Source organism: Gymnoscopelus microlampas (genome assembly GCF_963454915.1).
Source record: "Gymnoscopelus microlampas genome assembly, chromosome: 13".
NCBI lineage: Eukaryota > Metazoa > Chordata > Actinopteri > Myctophiformes > Myctophidae > Gymnoscopelus > Gymnoscopelus microlampas.
Window position 1 is genome coordinate 5,141,549 of NC_139950.1, and position 21,491 is coordinate 5,163,039.

General features: G+C 42.2%; 1 protein-coding gene across 1 annotated transcript in view; it reads right to left on the minus strand.

Moving 5' to 3' along the window:
* LOC311058492 (GTPase IMAP family member 7-like) overlaps nt 1-20,508 on the minus strand; it is a gene marked incomplete at its 3' end in the record, with an annotated part of 92,748 nt that extends 72,240 nt beyond the window's left edge. Inside the window, exon 1 of the mRNA XM_084075955.1 lies at nt 20,442-20,508. The remainder of the gene's footprint in view (nt 1-20,441) is intronic.
* Nucleotides 20,509-21,491: the final 983 nt, after the last annotated feature.

Sequence of the window (21,491 nt, forward strand, 5' to 3'; positions counted from 1 at the left end):
GTAAGAAACATTGAATAGGGATTTGTTTCTGTTAAATGTTCACAATGTGGCCCTGGATCAGGGATTTGACTTGCTAGGTCAGGTCCTACATTTACAAAAAAATCATTTCAACTGTTTGCCACTTCATCCATGTTATAATTCTCAATATCCTTATCAATAAAGTACATAGGAAAACTATTTTGCCTAGAGCCATTTCTTATAACATTATTTAAGATACTCCATATTTCTTTAATATTATGTTTATTTTCATCTAATCTCCTTTTATAATAGTCTTTCTTGCTTGTCCGTATAATATTAGTTAATTTATTTTTATATCTTTTATATTTAACTTCAACCTCTTTAGTTCTCTGTCTTATGAATTCTCTGTAAAGTGTGTTTTTCTTTTTACAGGCATTTTGAAGTCCTTTTGTAATCCATGGACAGTTACTAAAATTTAATTTTCTACAATATTTTTTAATTGGACAATTTTTGTCATATAATGAACTAAATATTTTTAGAAACGACTCATATGCAGTATCAACGTCTTTTTCACAGTATAATTCATCCCAGTTTTGCCCCAACAATAGATTTTTTAACAAGTTTATGGATTCCTCTGATCTTATTCGTTTATATTCAATTTGTCTATCAATCTTTTTCCCGTAATTTTTATCATACACAATAAACACTGGTAGATGGTCACTGATGTCATTAATCAGTAATCCACTCATTGCGTTATTTTCTACATCGTTAGTAAATATATTATATAAATATATTAAATATATATAGTGCAAAGAGTTGCACTATGGGATGTAAGTCTGCTGGGTCTGGTGATTTTTGGAAATAGGCTCATGCTATACATTAAATCTATAAATACATTAGTACTATTATGATTATAGGGATTTAAAATGTCAATATTCCAGTCGCCACATAAGAACATAGTTTTGTTAATTATTTTTGAGAACATACTTTCCATCCACTCACTGAACATATCTATGCTGGAATCTGGTGCCCTATATATACAGCTAATGATTACATTTTTGTTTTTTTCCTTGCAGATTTCAATTGTTAGACATTCCAGTAGATTATCAACCACAGTTGTCAATCCATCAATAATCCTAAAATTTAAAGATTTTTCAACATATATAGCAACTCCTCCATAGCCATTGATTTCTCTGTTGATGTAAGTGAACTCATATCCATCCAATTCAAAGTCTATTCCTTTTTCAGCACTTAACCATGTTTCCGTTATTGCTATTATATTGAATGGCTGTGCAAAAGTTAGTAAGTAGTTCTTAATGTTCTTAAAGTTGGCATATAAACTTCTGCTGTTGAAATGAATAATAGATAGCTTTCCCTCCGATTTGATGTTCTGATTGTACTGATCGTCCATATAATAGCAGCAATTGTTGTTAACGGAAGAGAAAAAAATATTGTCTGGGTCTATATCCTGTTCCAAGTCCAGTACATTATGATCAGTGTATTCAAACGGTTTAAGTTCGAGATGTTCATGTTCACTTATCCTTTGTGTTATGTCATTATTGTTCCCTAGTTTAGACTGCATAATGTCCGTGGTTCCCACCATTCCATAGCGACAAAAGAAATCCATGATTTCCCATAGTTCCATGCATGTAAATAATAATCCATTCCAAATAAACGGAAAGTAACAAATAAAAGGTTCCTTTCATGCATTCAATATTTACTAAACTTGTAACATACACCTCCCTTATTGCTGCTTGCATATCCATTCATGTCTGCTTTGGATTATTTTCTTACTAGAGAGAGAGACAGAGACAGAGAGACATACAGAGATAGAGAGACATACAGAGAAACAGGTCGAGACAGGTAGAGACAGAGAGAGACAGTTAAAGAAAAAAGAGACAGGGAGAGACAGAAATATTTTTTATTTTATTTTTTCACTCACAAAGTGAAGTAAAAAGGAAAACATGGATTCCAGGCTAGAGGGCTAAATGGGCTGCAACACACACACACACACACACACACACACACACACACACACACACACACACACACACACACACACACACACACACACACACACACACACACACACACGTACATTAATTTCATATAATTAATGTATGTGTTAATGTATGTGCACGCACGCATGCGTGCGTAGGTGCGTGCGTGTGTGAGACTGGCCCTGCAGCCTTTTATATAGAGGGAAATCTAGATGGGCCAGATCTCCACTGATGAAACCACTGGAATACAGACACCAAATTAGACAACGAGACAACCAGACAAGCCCAGGGTTGTCAGTCACAGTGGCTAAGAGGCCCACCACATGAGACATATCGTCCCTGTTCTAGGGAGAACATTTGTCGAAAATAGCCGATCTACAAAGCTCACTTCTGGCACAAAATGCATCGCATGCAACGCATTGTGAGCTTGATTAGCTTTTTTATATATATATTCTCTCTCTCACACACACACACACACACACACACACACACACACACACACACACACACACACACACACACACACACACACACACACACACACACACACACACACAATATATATATATATATATATTTATGCAATTCCTTGACCTTTCTAGTATATGGACTTCCTAAGTATATGGCATGGTTCATGTCAGATTTACACTACACTGTCTGTAGCCAGCAGAACAGATGATCAAAATGAATGAATGAGATAAAAGGTCTGTCTAGGGATAAAAGCCCAGACCTGGACCATTGTCTGCATAGTGTTGCGCTGACCTGTAACCTGTTTTCTCATAAAGAGTAATGATAAGGTTGTAGATCAGCAGTCCTACTCTGACACTTGATAAATAAACCCCTGAATTTATAGTTTCAAAGGATCCTTATTTGTTCATGTTCTGTTTGCATAAAGGAGTGGCAGGGTGTACAGGGCGATACTGTCACCTTGCGTGATCTTTTATTCAAAATCATGCCAAGCTGTTTGTAGATTTCTCATCATCTTTCAACACCATTCAACCCCGCCTGTTTGTGGATGAACTCTGTAAACAACTTTGGTGTTGACTCTGGTTGTGTTGATTGGATCCTCTCCAATAGACACACATGTAGAGTAAGGTTTGCCATGTGAAGGAGGTGATGTGTTAAGAAGCACAACAGTTTGCATTTATATAACACTTTTCTCAAAAGTGCAATACTGTACACTCACACGCACATTCACACAGCTCATTGGGAGTGATTAGGGGTTCAGTCATTGTCTTGCTCAAGGACACTTTGGCACTATCCCAGAGGGAGCCGGGGATTTAATATATATATATATATATATATATATATATATATATATATATATATATATATATATATATATATATATATAACCACACACACACACACTAAAACGACCGATCTACAATGTGAGTAAAAATTATTAAAAGTAAATAAAGTGAGTACAAATATTTAAAAGTAAATACCTTGAGTAAAAATACATCAGAGCACTTAAATTGAGTAAAAATACTTAAAAGTACTCAAAATGAGTAAAAAATACTTAAAAGTTGAAAAAAAGAGTAAAAATACTTAAAAGTTGTAAAAATTAGTAAAAAAGACTAAAGTTAATAGAGTGATTAAAAATACTTTCAAGTAAATACATTGAGTAACAATACTTAAGAGTACTTAAAGGGATATTTCACTTTCAAAAAAACTTTTGGTCATTTTATCATCTACCAGGCCTTTGTGAACCCCCCAGACAGTTTTTAAGTTGCTTGATTCATTATTTAGACATTTGATATTCATTTTATCAGACACGCCCCCTTCCTATACAAACCCATTGTAACTTCAAACTCCATTTTAACCATGTTAGATGGTCCTTTGTTCTGGTGACTCACCCTGCCCTCCTAATATGCGAGGGGGGCGCGTTTTTTCAATTACTTTTTTCATTTATTTTATATACATTTTTTATTGTATTTTTTTATTTTTTTTATTTTACAAAAAAAATATTAAAAATAAATGAAAAAATTAATCGGAAAAACACGGCCCCCTCACGTATTAGGAGGGCAGGGTGAGTCACCAGAACCAAGGACGGGTGTTTTTGATGAATCTAACATGGTTAAAATGAAGTTTGAAGTTATAATGGGTTTGTATAGGAAGAAGAGATAAAATGAATATCAAATATCTAAATAATGAATCAAGCAACTTAAAAACTGTCTGGGGGGCTCAGAAAGCCCTGAGCAGATTATAAAATGACCCAAAGTTTTTTGGAAAGTGAAATATCCCTTTAAATTGAGTAAAAATACTCAGTAGTACTTCAAATGAGTAAAAATACTTAAACATGGTTAAAATTAGTAAAATACTTAAAAGTCGATAAAAAAAAGTACAAATACTCTTTTAGTACCGCCTCAATACCAGTCTGAATGCCAGCGCCCACACATCAAATAGATTTGTACCAACTGAATGACAGCACACACTCATCAAACAGAGTACCGCTTACTCACACTGGGTGTGATTTTTGTTTTACTTTTGATAACTGGAAGCTCTCTAAACAGGCATGAGTCGTGCATAAAACTTTACATGGTTTATGCCCCGCCTCCTATGGAGGAATTTATAAAACGGAAGATCGACACAGGCATCAGTACAAGGGCTGTCACCAGTTATTATATTATTATTATATTATATCATAATCACCAGAGGGGATTGTGAGGCCCAGCCTCTGTGCAAAATTCCTTTTCAGTTCAAGGAAGCTCAATTTAGAACAATCTGCCCACTAACATAAGAGAGAGTCCATCTTTTAAGGTCCGACTAATAGGATGGATCATGGACAATCAAACATGTGAACATTTTTAAAATGGCTAAAATTTAGTTTTTTTTGTTTTCTTGAATGTCTTTTATTTTAGGTTAGAACTAGGCCTTTTTTTTTTACTGTTTTTTATCTTCTGTTTGTACCCTTTAAATAATATTGATATAATGTTTATATCAATATATATGTGCTCTTTTATATGTTGATTGTTTTCTGTATGGGGACAAGTACTGATGGAAATTAGCATTCTTGCAAAAGCTGGTGTATTTACACGGCAGTGTATGTGTGGTGTTCATTAATATGCGCTATCCCCTCCATATGTGTATAAATAAATGTCTCTAAAACACAAACGTGTCTCACCTGCTTCACTTTTGAAATCCTCTAGTAGATGTTAATGTGGAGAGACAGAGAATGAAGACTATGAAGATGATGATGATCTGGGTTCTACAACTTCATCAAGGAGCAGCTCCTAAAGATCCTACAGAGACAGAATAAAGTGCTGATATATCAGATAGCAATGCTATGTTTTCTAAGCACCTGTTCCAGTTTTGTAAAGATTCAAACATAATCCTTTCTAGTAAATCTATGTTGCCTAACAATACTTGTACTTGTATTAGTGATGCGTGGCACACAACGTCATGGCTTGACCATTGTATAAGTACTGCTGATGCTCATGCCTGTATAGACAACATAGAGGTGTGTTATGGGCTGGCCATTTCAGATCATATGCCTATGGTAATGAATATGAATGTCAATCTCTTCACCATCAACATTGATACTGGTATTAACTCAGGGAGGGTAGACTGCTCATACATTAACCAGTGAGGATATTGACTGTTACTCCGCTATTACTGATAACCTGCTTGATAACATTGTCCTGCCTAAGGAGGCACTGGAAAAGAAAAAAGATGCAACAGGCCTAGCCTGGTTCCAGACGAATCTGCCTTTGCAAAATTGCATGCACTTTAGCCCTCGGCAGATTAGGTCTGGCCCCCTCCATAGAGAATTTATTTCTCTCCCGCAAAGGTTGTGCGGGACCAATCAGGCCCCAGTATGGGCGGGCTTATCACCTTATTTGGAGCAATGACGTACAAGGAAGCACTGCTCTGATTCGTTCGTACAAGGAAGCACTGCTCTGATTGGTTTAGGTCTAACCAATAGAGTCCGTTTGGATCTTTTTGTAACCGCCCCTTGGAAAAAAATCTATCGTTGATAGGGACCAGACTAATATCCACGCAGTGTGTCGTGTGATATTGTCTGGCCACGCGAGGCTACAACAAGCCCGTCTTTTTGTGCTTCTCCCCAGTGATTCATCCAAGTACTTTATAAGTATACAGCATAGATATTCAACTGGCTCCTCGCGGGCCATGTGCGGCCCGCGAGGAGCTTCCTTGTGGCCCCTGGCCATATTCCAAAAAATAAAAATAAAAAAAACATTTTTTTTCATAATTATTATTTATGTAAATATATGTTCGTTTTTATGTTATCAAAGATAAAACAATACAAATTATTTAACCTTCATTAGTTCTTGAAAGGCCATCTTTCATTGGAACTTAACTTAGAACCTTAAATAGAACCGAATTAGACCCGAAAAAAGGTTGATTTATATTGGTCAAATAGAACCGAATTAGACCCGAATTAGACCGAATTAGACCCGAAAAATTTAGCGCGCGTGCGCGCACTGTGTGGCCCCCAACTCCAAATTATTTTACAGTTGTGGCCCCCTGCCTAATCTAGTTGAATACCCCTGGTATACAGTGTATACTCATGCTTGTCGAACTCATTTTGGGGTCTGGGCCGCATTGGTCAAAATGACTTGAGGTGGGCAGACTGGGCACGCAGACACAGAGACACTCATGCGCGCTCATGCACATTCAGTTATACATCATTGTTTTTCAGTCTGTTGTCTCAGTCACTGCTATAACTACAGTATATCACAATGTTATTATGAATATTATATATAAACTAATTATGAATTAATCAATTGCACGTCCCACTGGAAGGAGACCCCGGTGCAGACCAAGAACCAGATGGGGGGATTACATCTCCACACTGGCCTGGGAACGCCTCGGGATCTGTTGCCCCCGCGACCCGGCTCCGGATAAGCGGTTGAAGATGGATGGATGGATTATAAAAAAATTATAAATATTTTCAGTAAATAGCTACAGTACACAAAATTCTTTTTTTTTAGGCCTACTTTCAGCAATGCAACTCAGACAATGAACTCAGCTCAGTCTTTTTTATTGAACAATAACGAAAATTCAGAAAATGTCAATGAATCAAAATAATGACACTCAATGCTTTTTTTTGCGGTTTTAGAATAGAAAAAAATAACCCAACAGTAAAAGCTCCGGTTAAAACAACATCCTTTTTTTTTTTTTTTTTTTTTACAAAAAAAGGATGTACCTGACATCTCTTTGCTTTAACTAACATGTCAACATCAGGGACCAGGTTGAGCAGTAGTAACTTTCATAATGTCATTTAGATGTCCATGTGTCAACTGTAAGCGCAGTTTGGATTTGTTGATGTTCATTACTAGGGATGGAGCTTGTTATTTTTTATTGATAATGAGCACCTTATCGATCCTGCTTATTGAGCCGAGCTTTTATCGAGCCCACTATTGATCTTTTTCTATTAATTTGTGGAAAGACGTGAGAGGACACATTCTGAAGAGAACCGGTATCTTTTTTTTATTGGCCAGTTGTGACTGTGTTTGTGGCTGACCACCATCTAAAATTAAATGAAGATGAAAGTAAAACATATGTTTGCCTATCATTAAGTATTAGTGATAAGTGATAAGTGTTAAATGGCTTTATATTATGAATAGTATGTCTACTGTAATAATTACTATAAAATCTCCATGTCTCTTCAGCTCTTTATAAACAAAAAAGGCATATTTCTTTTTTCTATTCTTTTGTCTTTGTTTTAGCCAAAATATATCAATTGCACTACATTTTACTAGGGTCTTCAAATACAGTACTTTTCTAACAGACAGAAGGCAAGTGACCTTTTTACTTTTGGAAAATAATATTGAAGAAACTGTTAACTGGTTAATGTGTGTACTGTCACTTTAAAAGCGCAATTTATACTTCATCGTACAACAGTGTCACGCACCAAACATGGCCGGTCTCCAAGCTCACACCGCGTCTGTTCGCACCACGTAGTGAGCTTGTAGATCTGCCATTTTCGGCAACGATAGACTGAGAAGACAGCGCACATTGTATGTCACGCTAGGCGACACTAGTCATTCATTCGCAGGGAGTTTTTAAGAGTTTCCTAAACAGATTATTATCATTTGGATTATTAAAATTGTCAACGGAGACAGAGGACGAGTGAAACTTTTGAGCGTTTCACTCGTAACGGCCGTTATTCCACCACACATGTAAACACAACGACGCAACCACCCGTAAAAATGGAACCAAATGGACCCTTACAGTCCCCTTAAAGAAGCGATGTTACGATGTATCCAATAGTGAGCCAATAAAATTCCTCGTCCTTGTTTCCCTGGGCAGCGCTGGTTAGCAGAATGGACAGGAGGGTAGCTAATTTATTGGCAGCAAATGGACGGGTGACGGGAGCGTTTTGATTGGAAACAAATCGACGGGGGGGAAGAGATTTCATTGGCAACAAGTGGATCGGGTGGATTTTTATTGGCTACATGTGGACGCGGGGGAGCTCCGCGATTGGCCCAAATAGGACCAGACGAGGTAAACGGACGGCTGCCTCTATGCGCCACCGTGCCCCCCAAACATTTTTGACAATTTTTTAAGTGATTACTTATACTTCAGCACTTTAATAGTGTGCTCGCTGCAGCAGCAGCGAGCACACTATTGATGTTCTACATTATTTCTTTATTCTCCACAAAAGTTTGGCACCTAACTACTCCTTCATACTTTCTCTTAGAAACTCCATTCAAACTGTAAAAAAAAATCCAGCTTACTGTGGACACGTGTACTTGTATTTTTTATTTTGAAATAATTTGTAGTTTTTTAAATATTTAACTTTAAGCACCCAATGCATTTGCAATGGGTTTTGTTAGTGGGGAGAGAGGACACAGTAGAAATGCCCCGTGTTTTCATATAGTCACTGTGGCCGCATTTTTTACACTACAGATATGTTTTTTACATCACCAAGATCGCACAGGTCTGCCCTCCAATTTAATAGAAAGATCTAAGCTGCGTGATGTATACATTTTTTGTTCAACATGATCACAAGATCCGGATTATAATAGCTACTAATAGCTACCTCCTCCTGCTTCCATTATTGATGGCACGAATGGAAGTAGATACAAATGAGAATTTGTACCTATTGTTTTTAGCTGCAGGGGTTTTAAAAAGGGGGGCTTTAACCTTTGGCCGGAAGGCAATCATTCATATTCAGGATTTAGGGGATGAGAGTTGTCCGCTCTAATATATGATGCTTTCTTAAGCACATACTGGTCATATATATGACTCAATTCAATTTCAATTCAATTTTATTAAAGTGTCAAATCACAACAAGTTGTCTCAAGACACTTTACATGTAGAGCAGAGACCCGACAGTCCCACCCTGAGCAAGCAATGTTGCGACAGTGGCAACGAAAAACTCCCCCTTAACTGGAAGAAACGTCACGCAGACAGCTGAATTGTACCCCCACAATCTTGCTAGCCCCCCTCACAACCCTGTTAAGGGTATTTCTCTGTCTAACGCCAAGGTTTCCATACCAACAAATGGCAGCAAAGGAAATAACAGACAGAGCTTTCAACAGACATGAAAGGTCTGTACAACAAAATCATCAGCGACTTATCCACCTGAAATTTGGCTAGCTTCCTTAAACAGAAGAGGCGCTGTTGACCTTTCTTAAACACCATTTCAGTATTGAAATCAAATTTCAGACTTGTCAATAATGGAGGCAAGATATTTATAAGTGGTTACCAAATCCACTGTCTGGCCGTCTATGACACTACTCTGAGGAGCTGGTGGAGATCGTCTAAAATCAATACACATGTCTTTAGTCTTTGTGACATTAAGTTGTAGGAATACAAGATTTCCCTTCTCACCCATCAGTGCATTTACGGCAACGCCCCCCCCTACCTCAAAGAACTCCTCACCCCAAAACCTGCCACCCGAAGCCTCCGCTCCAACAACACCAACCTTCTTGTTGTGCCTGACACCAACCTCTGCACCATGGGCAACCGGGCCTTCTGCCACACAGCCCCATGTCTGTGGAATGCCCGCCCAGACCACCTGAGAGCGCCACAGTCCACTGATGCTTTTAAAAATGGACTGAAAACCTACCTTTTAAAAAAAGCATTTTTAAAAATTTTCATGGACTTTGATTGTTTTTCGTATGAGTTTTAAATTCTAAATGTTGGCCCTTTTAGTTTAGCGTGGTTTATTGAAATTGTTTTGTTGCCTATGCTGCTTTTATGCTCTGCTTTTAATCTGTAGCACTCTGAGATTCGTGAGAATGTAAAGTGCGATATAAATAAAATGTATTATTATTATTATAATGCATCTTCTCAACAAGAAACAAAGTCATCTACAACTGGGCCATGACTAACCTCACTGTCACTCAGAAGACTGACAATCACAGAATCTTCTGCAAATTTAACAATGTGTCTGTTGTCATGTTGACTACTACAATCAACAACTCCTATTTTTTGTGTTGTTTCCTATTAAGGAGATCGATGTTTAACTTTGTAACAAGTTTCTTTTTGCTTAATGTTTTGCGTAAAGCACACTGAATTGCGAATTGTGACTAATAAAGAAATGACAAGACTTAACAATTTCACAGTCACTTTTCAGTTTTCATTTGTAAAATTACATTATAAGATATGTCAGACTTATATGTCAGATGCTGACCTCTGAATAAATGCAGGCATTAACATCAAATAAAGACATTTAAGTCACACTTTCCGTCTACATGTCACTAAAAGACAAAACATGTCTCACCTGCTTCACTGTTGAAATCCTACAGATCCTAGAAACAGAGAATAAAGACTGTTGAAGACTGATGATGTTCTAATCTAGGTTATAACACTACAACAAGGAGCAGCTCACTGACACGTCTCTGGAATGAGTTGTGTGTCTCTCACCCTGAGTCACCCAGTGACACACACTGCCTCAACTTAACACTTATCATAACAATCGGAATGATAATTATTTTTCTTTGTTGGTAACGTCCCAACAGAAACCACTGCAGGGTGTGTGTGTGTGTGTGTGTGTGTGTGTGTGTGTGTGTGTGTGTGTGTGTGTGTGTGTGTGTGTGTGTGTGTGTGCGTGCGTGCGTGCGTGCGTGCGTGCGTGCGTGTGTGTGTGTGTGCGTCGATGCGTGGCCCACACTCTAACACAGGCTTGGTTAAAGTGCAGTGTGTTGTGTCAAGGCTAAATATGTGGATCGCCCCTGTCTGAGGATTTAAAAAAAGTCCTTGGACTCGACAATAATTGGTCTGTATGTTGTCATATTTTTGAACATTGAGTCCCATGTCCATGATTGTCTATTGTACAACATTTGTAGTACTACTACTACTACTACTACTACTACTACTACTGTCAAGACTTTTAGGTCACAAAGTTAAAAGTATTGGTGAAAGTATTGTAAAAGTATTAATGTGTCTAAATAATTTGACTAAAAAATACATTTAATATATTTACATTATATTTACATTTCATGTATATTTCATATGTTTACATTTAATATGTTTACTTTTCATTGATATGGTATTTACGTTCATACATTTTCTATGTCTTTAAAATAATTGTAACAGTAATGTTATGGTTACGTGAGTTTGGTAATTCTTGAGCATGCGCATGCGCAGATGCTACTAGTAGTCTTTACAATGGTGGAGACGTTCATTCCTATTCTACTGCGTCAGGATCACACAGCCAGTTGGTATGTTGTTAGCTGCTAGCGTGGCCTGCTACTTGTATTCTGTTAAACTGCTGGTTCATAATGCGACCTGATAGTGATGTCTTAGGCATGTATGTGTATGTTTGCATCCATTGCTGAGTTGGCGTTGGTTGGGATAAATGATTATTGGACAAACCAGCTTGTTATGAGCCGTTAGCGTGATGCTAACGGACGTTTGGCGCTAGCATGCGGCTAACGTTAATGCTAACATCGTCACCGTGACTGAACCAATAATGTAAACGTCTCATCTACAAACTTTATGAACATTATTGTGGTTAAAAGTATCAGTGCTGCCCAATTAGTGCATTGAGGAGTGTTATGTTGGTGTATTTTGTGTATTGTGTAACTTGGACACTAACTTAATGGTAGAGGGGGACGCGTTGTACGTTCAGAATGCCTCATGGGTAATGTAGTCATTGTTCTAATTTCGGTCCTACTGTGTTAGACTGTGTTATATTACTTGCTGTTTATTTGTGCATCATATATTCCATGAATATATGGTAATGCTGTTTATTTCTTTCTATATTCCCAGGTTTATGACCTGTGTGTCTAGTACTATGTACTGTGGATGTTAAAAATAAAACTACAAAAGACAAAACACGAGTTGTAACAAAGACGTGTGATTCCTGTCAGCCTATTCGGAGGGCTAAGAATTTGAAGATCCGAACAGTCATAAACCAAGGCCCGGCTTTCTGAAAGAAGAGGACGCCGGATGACCTTGAAGAAAGGACAAAAGTCTAAAGTCAATATAAATAATTAAAAGAGACTGTTCTAACCCATCTGACTGAGCTAACAACCCATCCATACTGCTGCTTGTTCATCTGCTAACCTGCTAACCGAAGATAAAATAATTAAAGCCAAGAAGAGGAAACAAAGTCTGACAACAGGACTATTGAGCCCAGTTGGCATTACAGATTATATATATTTCGGTCAACGCAACATAAAAGCAAGATGACAACAACAGAGGAGGAGCTGGAGAAGCTAAAGCAGAGGCGTTCGGCAGCCCAGACCGCTTTCACCAAAAGAGCCAACCATCTCATCTCCAGGGCTAACGCGCTGGGAGAAAGCGAACTGAGAGTTGAGTGGAGGAACCTCAAAATGGAGCATACTAGAGTCAGAGATGCTGGGTTTGAATACGGCATGGCCCTACGAGAAGTGGACAATGAAGAGGCCACAAAGAAGGCGGAGCAAGTAGACGAGAAAACGTCGGAGTGCGACCGTAAGTTTGATGAAACCGAACACATCGTCCTAAAGAACTTCTGGGCCAGGTTTGCTGAAGAGGCAATTAACACCCTCGCCATAGAGGCTGAGTCAGCATTGGACCAAGCCGAGGCAACCGACCACCAGCAGTTGACTAAGAGGGAACGCGAACTGGTGAATAGAAACCTGGAACGAGACGTCGGCGAGCTCAACAAAGCAGTGCTTGACTGGATAGACGTGATTCCTAGACCCAAAGTAACGGAGTCAAGGGACCGTACCAGGAAGTTGAGGAAGCGACATGAGACACTGTGGGATAAATGGGCTTGGCGAGGCTGGCACCAGTCCGACGACGAAGAGGAGCTGCGAGAACAGGTGAAGCCAGGTGTTGCGGTAGAAGAAAACCTAAACAAAGAGCTAACCAGTGAGCTAGCAGCGATGCCTGCCACTCTCCCTGACCCGTTATTCCCCCAAGTCACTCAAACCCCTGTAGGTGGCGTCCAGCCTAGCATGCCCAGCATGGCGTCCAATCTCAGCTTTGGCGCACATCAGAATGCAGTGAGCACACCACACGGCACCCACAGCACTCTGCAAAGTGGTTCCGGCACGTACCCCGGTGCTTACAACTTCAAGCCCCAAATTACTCTAGAACGAGCACGCCTGCCCATGTTTTCCGGCAACATGAGAGACTATTATCGTTGGAAAGCTGAATGGGAGGACCTGCAGCAGCTGGGAAACCCACATGGGTTGGAAAATGTGAAAAAGTTCCATCTTCTAGGCAGCCTAGACGAGAAAGTCAAAAGGGACCTTGTGCTGTCCAGCTGCGGATCCGCTAACGACGTGTTCAGACTCCTGGATAACAAGTACGGTAACAAGCCGAAGATAGTGCTGCTTATCTCGAAAGAAGTGCACGGACTTCCCCCCGTTAAGGGAAACCAACCCAGAAAGACAATCGAACTGATTCAGGCTGTGGAGAGAGCTCTGCGTGATCTCCAAGTCCTGGGGGAGGAGGATGCTGTAAAAAACCGAGTAGTGGCGCAGTCAATTGAGAGTAAGCTGCCGGACTCCCTGAAAGAAAAGTGGCTAACTCACAAGAAAGACCCTTTAAGCGGCTTTTCACCACGCAATCACTTCGATTGCCTACTGCAGTACCTGAAAAGGCAAGAAGACATTCTCGAGGAGTTGGATCAGTTGCAGCCTAGCCCAGCGGACTATCCTGAGCGAACCAACGACAAGAGCAAAGAAAAGAGGGCATTCACTAAAGCCACTTCGGGAAACACCCAAAAGGGCTCTCAACCAAGCTCATGCATCGCGTGTGGGGATGAAGAGCATGCGGGGAAACTGTTTGCCTGCAAAGTCTTCAAGAAGCTCAACCTGTCAGGCAAGAAGGCTCAGCTGAAGAAATCAGGAGCATGCTTCAAGTGCTTGCGCCTTCATGGTGAAGACGGCAGTTGCACCCAAAAGTTCCTATGCTCAAAAGAAGACTGTCAGAAAGGAGGGTCCTCAGACCACAATTACCTGCTCTGCCCGATGCCACCAACTAAGAAAAAGGAAAAGAAGAGTGGTGAGCAGAAGACCGGAGAGCAGAGCAATGCAAAAGTGGATAAAAGGAGGATTGGACTGACTGACAAACAAGAGGAGCTCCTTGCCAAGCTCTCCCCTGAGTTGAAAGCTGAGTTCAAGGAAGCCTTCTCAAACAAAATCTCAACAACAGTGTGCACCAGCACCAGCCGTGAGCCTAAAGAGTACCCAGTTGTAATGATGCTACTAGAGGTAACGACAAACTCAGGCCAGCTAATCGGCACTCTGATTGACCTCGCTTCAGATACCAATTACATCTCGATGGAAGCCGCTGAGCGTCTCAAGCTTAAAGGCGAGAACATCAAGTTAATTGTCCAAGGAGTTGGAGGGATGGAGAAGACAGTTGCTACCAAAAGGTACACCCTAAGGTTAAGAGTAAGAACTCCCAAAGGCACAGTGACGGAGCACAAACTCCTCTGTTATGGCTTGGAAAGCATCGCTAAGGTGAACCAGGCAGTCACGCCGCAGCAACTGCAAAAGTTCTTCCCAGACGTCGCAGCTGAGGACTTAGTCCGCCCCGAGAAGATCGACCTGCTGATCAGTCACAGGGAAGGTCGCCTGGTCCCACAGCCAACCAAAGTGGAAGGAGACCTCGTCCTCTGGGATGGACCCCTGGGGAAGACAGTCGGTGGAACTCATCCTGACCTCTTTGAGGTTGTGGACCTAGCAGTGCATAGGTCTGACACTCACTTCGCAAGGTCGATGAGAACAGCTTCGAAGGCGTACAGAGAGATCCTTGTGGGTCCTGCTAGACCTAGCGAAGCCCAGGAGGAAGACGGAGCACCAATCCTTCGGAGTACTGCGGCTACCAACAAAGAAGTCATCGAATGGTTCAAGTGGGACAGCGTCGGCGCGGCTTGTGATCCTCAATGTGGAGGCTGCAAGTGCGGTAGATGTCCGCCTGGAGGCAAAGAGATGACCCTAGGAGAGGAAAGAGATCTTGAAAAGATTAAAAAATGCCTCACCTACGTGCTAGCTGACAAACACAGCGAATCCCCTCACTGGGACGCGGCTTATCCATGGAGAGGAGACCCCGCGACGCTGCCAGACAACCGACGTGCAGTGGAGGCGACCTTCCGGAACACGGAGAAACGTCTCGAGAGGGAGCCGGTGTGGAAGGCTGCGTACAGAGAGCAAATCCACGATATGGTCTCAAGGGGAGCTGCCGCTAAACTCACAAAAGAGGAACTCGACAGCTGGAAGGGACCGAAGTGGTACATAAGTCATCTCGTCGCACCAAACCCTCACTCATCCTCTACCCCTGTGAGAATCGTTTGGAACAGTAGCCAAGAGTTCCAGGGGGTGAGTTTGAATGACCTCCTGCACAAGGGTCCAGATGTCCTCAATCTGATCAGAGGAGTCCTTCTGAGATTCAGGACTGGATTGTGCGCCGCCCTAGGCGATGTTAAGAAGATGTATAACTCTGTTTGGCTAAAGGACGAAGAAGTACAACTCCATCGATTCCTCTGGAGAAACAATCCGGAGGATGAAATTGAAGTCTTCGTCGTCGTCAGGGTCAACATCGGAGATAAACCTGCAGGTTGTATCGCCCAGGTCGCCATGAGAGAAACGGCAAATCTGCCCCAGTTTGCATCCATGGTGGAAGAGCGCCGGGTTCTGGTAGAAGACAGCTACGTCGATGACATATTGACGTCCCACGACGACCTCAAGACTCTGGAGAAGATCACTGAAGGAGTCGGAAAGATCTTGAAGGCTGGAGGCTTCTCCCTTAAACCGTGGGTCTTGACAGGCCAAAGTGGGAGGTCTGGGACTGCGGCTGACTCCAGTAACAGTACAACAACCGTTTCTGCGCCCAAGACTCTGGTGTTACCCAACCAGATGCTGGACGAAGAAAATAAAGCACTGGGAGTCGGCTATGAACCAGAGACTGACAAGCTTCGCGTGATGACGTCCATCAATTTCTCGAAGAAGCGAGGCAAGATGAGGACGGGACTTGATCTACGCGAAGAGGAAGTCAGAAGTAACACTCCAAACCCCTTGACCCGTCGCATACTGCTAAGTCAGGTCGCTGGGTTCTACGACCCCATTGGGCTTGCCACGCCCGTAAAGCAGAAAGGGGTAATGCTTGTGAGAGAGTCCTACCAAGAAGCGGGACTAGGAAATCCAACTAAAGACACTTGGGATGACCCTCTCTCGCCAAAACTCCGGGAGGCGTCCATAAGACTCTTCGAGGAGTATGTGAGACTCGGCCAGATCAGGTTCGAGAGAAGCCTCACACCTCCAGGAGCCATCGGCCGTCCAGTTGGAGTAACGTTCTCAGATGGGAGTGAGGCTTCCTACGGCGCCGTGCTCTACCTCCGTTGGGAGACGCAAGACGGGGTCGTCGTAAGGTTGGTTGAGTCAAAAGCTAAACTCACTCCTCTCGACCAGAAAGGGGACGTGATTAAGGCAGAGTTATGTGGCGCTGTCTTTGCAATCCGTCTGAAGAAGTACTTCGAGAAGCACTGCCGCATCGAAGTCGCACACTGGATCCACTTCGTGGATAGCCAAACAATTCTAGGAGCGATCCAGAAGGATAGTTACGGCTACCAAACCTTCTTTGCCAACCGCATCGGAGAGATACAAATGGCTGGACCAGTGGAAGATTGGAGGTGGGTTGACGGCTACCTCAACATATCAGACATCCTCACAAGGGGAGCAACTCCCGAAGAGCTCGATGATGAGTCAGAGTGGCAACGAGGCCCAGAGTTCCTGAGGTTGCCTGAAGCTGAGTGGCCTGTGAAGATGGCCAGCGAAATTGTGACTACCGTTGCTGATGACGTCAAAAGGCTGCAGAGAAAGGCATTCTCAGCTGTGGTCACCAGGGCTCAGTCACAAAAGCTCTCAGGCCCCAGCAACACTGACGTCGGTGCAGACTTGAGAGACTCTACACTGAAGCCATCGCCGAAAGACCAAGGTCAAACTCCAACAGCAGAAAGGCAGAAGAGGAGACCCTGGGGCGTGGCTCTCGTGAGCCTTGTCGAGCCCGAACGGTTCAGTAGCTTGTCAAAACTATGTGGAACTGTCGCCTGGGTTCGACGAGCTGCGGACTCCTGGCTGAATGCAAAATACCAAGCCTCGGAGTCAGCAAAGTGGGAGGCAAGAGGCTCTAAGCTGTCTCCAGAAGAGAGAACTGTGGCCTTCCAAGACCTTGCCCTAGCGGCTCAAGACGGCGTGGACTTTCAGGACACAACCCTGAATCGTCTAGTTGTGACCAAAGATCACAACACAGGACTCTTGCTCTGCGGCGGTAGAGTCCAATCTTGGAACGAAGACGGAACAGCTGTACCGTTAATACCTTTCCAGTCATGGCTGGGAACCTTGCTCGCTAGAGAAGCTCACGAGGCAAATCATGAAGGCGTTGCGGCCACGCTGCTGCGCACAAGAAGAAAGGCCTGGGTGGTACAAGGTCGGAGGACTGTCAAGAAGGTGGTCAATGAGTGCGTCTCTTGCAAGAAGCAAAGAGCCAGACTATGCCGGCAAGTGATGAGCAATCTACCTCTGGAGCGTACCAGCAGAGCAAACCCATTTGAATATACAACACTAGACCTTTTCGGCCCCTTCGAGGTGAGGGACGCCGTGAAGAAAAGAACCAAGAAAAAGGTCTGGGGAGTCGTGTATTGCTGCATGGCTTCCAGGGCCGTCCACGCTGACCTCATCGACGACCAGTCTTCCGAGAGCTTTCTTCAGGCCTACTCCCGATTCACTGCTTTAAGGGGGCATCCCAGGAAGTTATGGTCAGACAGAGGCACAAACTTCGTGGGCGCCAAACCTGCTCTGAAAGAGCTGCACAGGCACCTGGCCTGTGTGCAGAAGGCATCAGTTGAGAACACTGCCGCTAGAAATGGCACTGAGTGGCAGTGGGACTTCCATCCTGCGGACTCGCCCCACAGGAACGGAGCAGCAGAGGCAGCTGTTAAACTCATCAAAAGAGCACTCAACAGCCTCGGCGGAACCACCGGCTGCTACACCTGGGGGGAGTTCCAGACCCTGCTCTACTCGGCAGCCAACTTGACCAACGAGCGACCCATCGACGCCAAGGCGCAGGAGCAAGAGGACTCAGTGGAGTACCTGACTCCTAACTCCCTTATCCTGGGGCGCACCGGACAAGGAGGAGACATGCACGGAATCGACGTGGAAACTCATCCTTGGCGCAGGCTGAGAGCTGTCCAGACTGGAGTGGACAAGTTCTGGTCGAAGTGGAGCGAGCTGGCGGGCCCGAACTTGTTCATCCGACACAAGTGGCACCGAGCAGAGAGAAGTGTCAAGGTTGGAGACGTGGTCTGGATCGCAGACCAGAACGCCCTTAGAGGACAGTTCCGGCTCGGCCGAATCGTCATCACGTATCCAGACGAGAAGGGGGTGGTCCGCGACGCGGACGTCACAACCTGCATCGGCCTTCCTGCCCCTCTTGTATCCAGAGCCCTGGGGAAGGACTCTACCCTGCCTACGACCATCGTCCTTCGCAGAGATGTGCGGCGGCTGGTCGTTCTGATTCCAGTTGAAGATCAACAGGAGGTGAGAAAAGTCCTCACCATGGGTACCCAAAAGACTCTGTGACTCTTAAGTGAACTTTGTTTAGTTAGCGGGTAACCCTGGGAGGCAACTGAGTGGTTTCAAGGGCACACCTACACTCAGTAGGAGGACTGGTGGTGGGACCTACCTCCTGAGTTAGTTTTGCACGCATGATGTTCCGCTTTAAAACTGTGAAAGAGACTTTCGTTTGAAAAGCACTTTATTTTTGTAATGCCTACAAAGGTTGGACTTTAAGTTTGAAATGCTCACTGAGTGACAGTTGTGTTTATGTAACCTCCTTGGAAATGATCAGTCGGTTAAGTGGGAGGTGTCAAGACTTTTAGGTCACAAAGTTAAAAGTATTGGTGAAAGTATTGTAAAAGTATTAATGTGTCTAAATAATTTGACTAAAAAATACATTTAATATATTTACATTATATTTACATTTCATGTATATTTCATATGTTTACATTTAATATGTTTACTTTTCATTGATATGGTATTTACGTTCATACATTTTCTATGTCTTTAAAATAATTGTAACAGTAATGTTATGGTTACGTGAGTTTGGTAATTCTTGAGCATGCGCATGCGCAGATGCTACTAGTAGTCTTTACAATGGTGGAGACGTTCATTCCTATTCTACTGCGTCAGGATCACACAGCCAGTTGGTATGTTGTTAGCTGCTAGCGTGGCCTGCTACTTGTATTCTGTTAAACTGCTGGTTCATAATGCGACCTGATAGTGATGTCTTAGGCATGTATGTGTATGTTTGCATCCATTGCTGAGTTGGCGTTGGTTGGGATAAATGATTATTGGACAAACCAGCTTGTTATGAGCCGTTAGCGTGATGCTAACGGACGTTTGGCGCTAGCATGCGGCTAACGTTAATGCTAACATCGTCACCGTGACTGAACCAATAATGTAAACGTCTCATCTACAAACTTTATGAACATTATTGTGGTTAAAAGTATCAGTGCTGCCCAATTAGTGCATTGAGGAGTGTTATGTTGGTGTATTTTGTGTATTGTGTAACTTGGACACTAACTTAATGGTAGAGGGGGACGCGTTGTACGTTCAGAATGCCTCATGGGTAATGTAGTCATTGTTCTAATTTCGGTCCTACTGTGTTAGACTGTGTTATATTACTTGCTGTTTATTTGTGCATCATATATTCCATGAATATATGGTAATGCTGTTTATTTCTTTCTATATTCCCAGGTTTATGACCTGTGTGTCTAGTACTATGTACTGTGGATGTTAAAAATAAAACTACAAAAGACAAAACACGAGTTGTAACAAAGACGTGTGATTCCTGTCAGCCTATTCGGAGGGCTAAGAATTTGAAGATCCGAACAACTACTACTACTACTAATAATAATAATAAGGGTAATAATAATAATAATAATAATAATAATAATAATTGTAATTGTGATAATGATAATGCAGTTATTATTATTATCACAATTATTATTTATTTAGAAAAAAGCAATAATAATAATATTATTATTGCTTTTTTCTTTCTACTCACTCTTGTCAGAAGTTTCTATCCAAAACGTCCGTCTCTCTGTTTGTTCTTTCTTCAGTATGTCTCTTCTCTTGTATATGATTTTACCGTCACTTAATTGATCAATTTTAAAGTGAAAACAAAAGGTAAGTTTTTTCAGAAAAGCACAACATGTACTGTACACCTGTAGCTCAGAATGAAGGGACTGTAAGTGGTGTGACAAAGAGCAATCTCTTAAAAAGACGTTAAAACAGGGAGGCACCTCTTCACATCACATGTCCTGTGTGTGTGTGTGTGTGTGTGTGTGTGTGTGTGTGTGTGTGTGTGTGTGTGTGTGTGTGTGTGTGTGTGTGTGTGTGTGTGTGTGTGTCTCTCTCAGTTCCACCAGAGAGAGGATGTGGTCGAGGATGTTAGGTAGCCTTTGCATAAGTATGGTCTCTTAAAAATGGAACAGAAAGCTGCATTCTCAAAAACTTGCATCTTTATTTATATTCTTAACTTGTTTCGGTTCTTGACAGTATCTTATCTTGCATGCAAGGGGCAGTTAGGCTACAGTGTGATATTTTTTTATTTTATAATGTTCTCATTTACAAACAAAACTTGGTTGATACCAAATTATTAGTTTGGTCATTCTTAAATGAACACTTTACTTATTTACAACCTTATCTTCATATAATTGGCATAGGGCTTGAGTGGTTAACGCATGTTTTGTATGATATGGTATGAGAGAGAGAGAGAGAGAGAGAGAGAGAGAGAGAGAGAGAGAGAGAGAGAGAGAGAGTGCGACCACAGCAGAGGGGTCTGCCATTTCTCAACATCAGATCTGGGGACCCCAGGGGTCCAAATGGGTCTGTGACGCAGATAATGACCCTACGTACAGATGGACCTTTACAAATGGACCTGTACGGGTCCATTTGGCACTCTCAGAGTTAAAGCAGCACTACGTGACTTTCTTTTATTTTTTTTTATTTTTTTTAATACTTTATTTTTTCATATGGGCACCACAGTGAGTAGTCATATGACTACCAAGACAGCACAGATTACAACAATTGGGATAACGTAGGGGAAAAAACA